We start from the raw sequence: 6,000 nt of genomic DNA, 5'->3' as shown, positions 1-6,000 counted from the left end.
ATGATGCTAGCATGATTAGCATGAAGCTAGCATGATGCTAGCATGATTAGCATGAAGCTAGCATGATGCTAGCATGATTAGCATGAAGCTAGCATGATGTTAGCATGATTAGCATGAAGCTAGCATGATGCTAACATGATTAGCATGAAGCTAGCATGATGCTAGCATGATTAACATGAAGCTAGCATGATGCTAGCATGATTAGCATGAAGCTAGCATGATGCTAGCATGATTAGCATGAAGATAGCATGATGCTAGCATGATTAGCATGAAGCTAGCATGATGCTAGCATGATTAGCATGAAGCTAGCATGATGCTAGCATGATTAGCATGAAGCTAGCATGATGCTAGCATGATTAGCATGAAGCTAGCATGATGCTAGCATGATTAGCATGAAGCTAGCATGATGCTAGCATGATTAGCATGAAGCTAGCATGATGCTAGCATGATTAGCATGAGCTAGCATGATGCTAGCATGATTAGCATGAAGCTAGCATGATGCTAGCATGATTAGCATGAAGCTAGCATGATGCTAGCATGATTAGCATGAAGCTAGCATGATGCTAGCATGATTAGCATGAAGCTAGCATGATGCTAGCATGATTAGCATGAAGCTAGCATGATGTTAGCATGATTAGCATGAAGCTAGCATGATGTTAATATGATTAGCATGAAGCTAGCATGATGTTAGCATGAAACTAGCTTGATTCTAGCATGATTAGCATGAAGCTAGCATGATTAGCATGAAGCTAGCATGATTCTAGCATGATTAGCATGAAGCTAGCATGAGGCTACCATGATTAACATGAAGTAAGCATAAGGTAGCATGATTAGCATGAAGCTAGCATGATTTAACGTAAAGCTAGCATGATTAGCATGATGCTAACATGATTAGCATGACGCTAGCACTATTTAGCGTGCAGCTAACAAGATTTAACATGAAGTTAGCATGATTTAGCATGAAGTTAGCAAGATTTATTATGAAATTAGCATAAAGCTAGCATTAAACTAGCATGAAGCTAGTATGACTTAGCATGGAGCTAGCATGAAGCTAACATGACCCAAAGACCCAACCCCCATGCCTCTATGATGTTCAGACCAAGAGATATAAGGCTTTGTTTATTATGTTGCTAGGGTGCTCAAATTTGGTTGCTAGGGGCGTGGCTTAATGCCTCAATAAGAATCCTATTAAGACTGATTGGATGCCTGAGTAAAATGAGCCCACCCCTATGTCTCTATGACACTCTGGTGTAAAGATATCCATCTGGGCTTTTTATAATGGTAGTCTATGGGAGATGTTGCTAGGGTACCCAAAATTGTTGCTAGGGGCGTGGCTAAATAGCTTTGGGGCGATCCTAAGAGACTGATTGGATGACTGAGTAAAATGAGCCCACCCCCATGTCTCTACGACACTCTAAAGTAAAGATATTCCATCTGGGACGCGTTTATTCCCTTATATGGGCATGCTTCCTGCCCCATTATAAGTCAATGGGAAATTTTGGGGGCCTCTTGCACCCCAGGGGTACAGCTTACACCCCATTGTGATGTATGTTCTTACAGAGCCTGTCAGCCACCTTAAATGTGGTAAGCCACAAGTTTCTACAAGTTTCTTACTCACAGCTATGACCCGTCAAAGTTTGTCTCAATGTTAAGTCAATGGAAATTTTGGGGTGTTCGAGACCCCCGTTTAGGAATTCGGAAGGTCCCATCAGTTAGAAAAGATATAGCACACTAAGTCAGACCAGTCTGAAGGTCTGTGGAAAATTTGGTGCATGTAGCTTGAAAGCCCTAGGACGAGTTAGTTGCCGAAATTTTGGGGGGAGAAAAAGAATAATAATAATAAGTTTAATAGCAATATCAATATATTGGCTTTTTCAAAGCCAACATAATAAGTTTAATAGCAATAACAATATATTGGCTTTTTCAAAGCCAACATAATAATAAGTTTAATAGCAATAACAATATATTGGCTTTTTCAAAGCCAACATAATAATAAGTTTAAATACAATATCAGTATGTTGGCTTTGTCAAGCCAACATAATAAGATATAAGTTTAATAGCAATAACAATATATTGGCTTTTTCAAAGCCAACATAATAATAAGTTTAAATACAATATCAGTATGTTGGCTTTTTCAAAGCCAACATAACTAGATGAGGTTAAAGTTTGTGAACAAACTTTATGTTGGCTTGAGAAAGCCTAGTCTGAGAGTAATAGATGGAGCTGCAATTGGGGCAGTTAAGTTAGTTGGGGCAGAATTGGGCAGTTGGGGCAGAATGGGGCATTTGTGGCAGATGGGGCATTTAGGGTAGTTGGGGCATTTGGGGTAGAATTGGATAATTGGGGCAGATGGGGCATTTAGAGCAGTTGGGGCATTTAGAGCAGTTGGGGCAGAATGGGGCAGATGAGGCAGATGGGGCATTTGAGGCATTTAGGGCAGTTTGGGCAGAATGGGGCATTTAGGGCAGATGGGGCATTTGAGGCATTTAGGGCAGTTTGGGCAGAATGGGGCATTTAGGGCAGATGGGGCATTTAGGGCAGATGGGGCATTTAGGGCAGAATGGGGCAGATGAGGCAGTTGGGGCATTTGAGGCATTTAGGGCATTTAGGGTAGTTGGGGCATTTGGGGTAGAATTGGATAATTGGGGCAGACGGGGCACTTTGGGCAGATGGGGCATTTAGAGCAGTTGGGGCATTTAGGGCAGTTTGGGCAGAATGGGGCATTTAGGGCAGATGGGGCATTTGAGGCATTTAGGGCAGTTTGGGCAGATGGGGCATTTAGTGCAGATGGGGCATTTAGGGCAGTTGGGGCATTTAGGGCAGTTGGGGCATTTGGGGCATTTAGGGCAGTTAGGGCAGAATTGGGCGTTTGGGGCAGATGGGGCATTTAGGGTAGTTGGGGCATTTGGGGCAGAATTGGGTAGTTGGGGCAGACAGGGCATTTAGGGCAGTTGGGGCATTTAGGGCAGTTGGGGCATTTAGGGCAGAATGGGGCAAAGGAGGCATTTAGGGCAGAATGGGGCAGTTGGGGCAGATGAGGCATTTGGGGCAGATGAGGCATTTTGAGCAGAATTGGCCAGTTGGGGCAAATGGAGCAAAATGGGGCGGTTGGGGCATTTGGGGCAGATGAGGCATTTGGGGCAGAATGGGGCAGATGGGGCATTTAGGGCAGTTGGGACATTTATGTGTGTGTTTGTTTGAGTATGATTGGGTGTGTAATATTGTGTTTGTGTGTGTAATTTTGTGGTTGTGTGTCTGTGTCTGTGTGTGTGTAGTTGTGGGTTGTGTGTGTGTGTGTGTGTGTGTGTGTGTGTGTGTGTGTGTGTGTGTGTGTGTGTGCGTGTGTGAGTCTGTGTTTTTGTGACAGCATGTTATATATAATTTTGTGTTTGTGTTTGTAATTGTGTGTCTGTGTGTAGTTGTGTGTCTGTGTGTAGTTGTGTGTCTGTGTGTGGTTGTGTGTGTGTGCATGTCTGTGTTTTTGTGACAGTATGTTATATATAATTTTGTGTTTGTGTGTGTAATTGTGTGTCTGTGTGTAGTTGTGTGTCTGTGTGTAGTTGTGTGTGGTTGTGTGTCTGTGTGGTTGTGTGTCTGTGTGGTTGTGTGTCTGTGTGTAGTTGTCTGTGTGTTTGTGTTATTGAGTGAGTTTTGTGAGACAGAGATAGACTGAGAGAGGTTGAGAGATGATGTAATGTGTTTGTATGAATGAGAGTTGACAGTTAGAATTTGAAAATAAACACTCAGCCTAAACATTCTATGAATGTAAGTCTATGGGACTTTTTTGGGACGTTTGATCGGACGGTTTAGGAGAACCGTAAGTCCGATCGCTTAGAAAAGATATAGCAACTCAAGTCAGATCAGACCGAAGGTCTGTGCAAAGTTTGGTGTGTGTAGCTTAAAAGCTCTAGGAGGAGTTAGAGTTAGAAATTTTAGTCTCAGAAGAAAAAGAATAATAATAACTAGATATTAAAGTTTGAGGACAAACTTTATGTTGGCTTGAAAAAGCGTAGCATGAACGTTTAAAACGGTTTGACAGAAGTTTAGTTTAGTAGGCTATCTGGTTGTTAATATGTTTAAGTATGAAGGTAACATGATTTAGCATGATGCTAGCATGATAAGCATGAAGCTATCATGATGCTAACATGATTAGCATGAAGCTAACATGAAGCTAGCATGATTAGCATGAAGCTAGCATGAAGCTAGCATGATAAGCATGATGTTAGCATGATTAGCATGAAGCTAGCATGATGTTAGCATGATTAGCATGAAGCTAGCATGATGTTAGCATGATTAGCATGAAGCTAGCATGATGTTAACATGATTAGCATGAAGTTAGCATGATGTTAGCATGATTAGCATGAAGCTAACATGATGCTAACATGATTAGCATGATTAGCATGAAGCTAGCATGATGTTAGCATGATTAGCATGAAGCTAGCATGATGCTAACATGATTAGCATGAAGTTAGCATGATGCTAACATGATTAGCATAAAGTTAGCATGATGCTAGCATGATTAGCATGAAGCTAGCATAATGCTAGCATGATTAGCATGAAGCTAACATGATGCTAGCATGATTAGCATGAAGTTAGCATGATGTTAGCATGATTAGCATGAAGCTAGCATGATGCTAGCATGATTAGCATGAAGCTAGCATGATGCTAGCATGATTAGCATGAAGCTAGCATGATGCTAGCATGATTAGCATGAAGCTAGCATGATGCTAGCATGATTAGCATGAAGCTAGCATGAAGCTAGCATGATTAGCATGAAGCTAGCATGATGCTAGCATGATTAGCATGAAGCTAGCATGATGCTAGCATGATTAGCATGAAGCTAGCATGATGTTAGCATGATTAGCATGAAGCTAGCATGATGCTAGCATGATTAGCATGAAGCTAGCATGATGTTAGCATGATTAGCATGAAGCTAGCATGAAGCTAGCATGATTAGCATGAAGCTAGAATGATGCTAGCATGAAGCTAGCATGATGTTAGCATGATTAGCATGAAGCTAGCATGATGCTAGCATGATTAGCATGAAGCTAGCATGATGCTAGCATGATTAGCATGAAGCTAGCATGATGTTAGCATGATTAGCATGAAGCTAGCATGATGCTAGCATGATTAGCATGAAGCTAACATGATGGTAGCATGATTAGCATGAAGCTAGCATGAAGCTAGCATGATTAGCATGAAGCTAGCATGATTAGCATGAAGCTAGCATGAAGCTAGCATGAAGCTAGCGTGATTAGCATGAAGCTAGCATGATGCTAGCATGATTAGCATGAAGTAAACATGAGGTTAGCATGATTAGCGTGAAGCTAACATGATTTAACGTGAAGTTAGCATGATTAGCATGATGCTAGCATGATTAGCATGAAGCTAGCACTATTTAGTGTGAAGCTAACAAGATTTAACATGAAGCTAGCATGATTTAGCATGAAGTTAGCAAGTTATATTATGAAATTAGCATAAAGCTAGCATGAAACTAGCATGAAGCTAGTATGACTTAGCATGGAGCTAGCATGAAGCTAACATGACCCAAGGACCCAACCCCCATGTCTCTATGATGTTCAGATCCAAAGATATAAGGCTTTGTTTATTATGTTGCTAGGGTGCTCATATTTGGTTGCTAGGGGCGTGGCTTAACACCTCAATAAGAATCCTATTAAGACTGATTGGATGCCTGAGTAAAATGAGCCCACCCCTATGTCTCTATGACACTCTGGTGCAAAGATATCCATCTGGGCTTTTTATAATGGTAGTCTATAGGAGATGTTGCTAGGGTACCCAAAATTGTTGCTAGGGGCGTGGCTTAATAGCTCTGGGGCGATCCTAAGAGACTGATTGGATGACTGAGTAAGATGAGCCCACCCCCATGTCTCTACGACACTCTAAAGTAAAGATATTCCATCTGGGACGCTTTCATTCCCTTATATGGGCATGTTTCCTGCCCCATTATAAGTCAATGGGAAATTTTGGGGGCCTCTTACA

Source organism: Misgurnus anguillicaudatus, chromosome 7 (genome assembly GCF_027580225.2).
Source record: "Misgurnus anguillicaudatus chromosome 7, ASM2758022v2, whole genome shotgun sequence".
Lineage (NCBI taxonomy): Eukaryota > Metazoa > Chordata > Actinopteri > Cypriniformes > Cobitidae > Misgurnus > Misgurnus anguillicaudatus.
The sequence above is the reverse complement of the archived record's forward strand: the minus strand, read 5'-3'. Positions refer to the sequence as shown.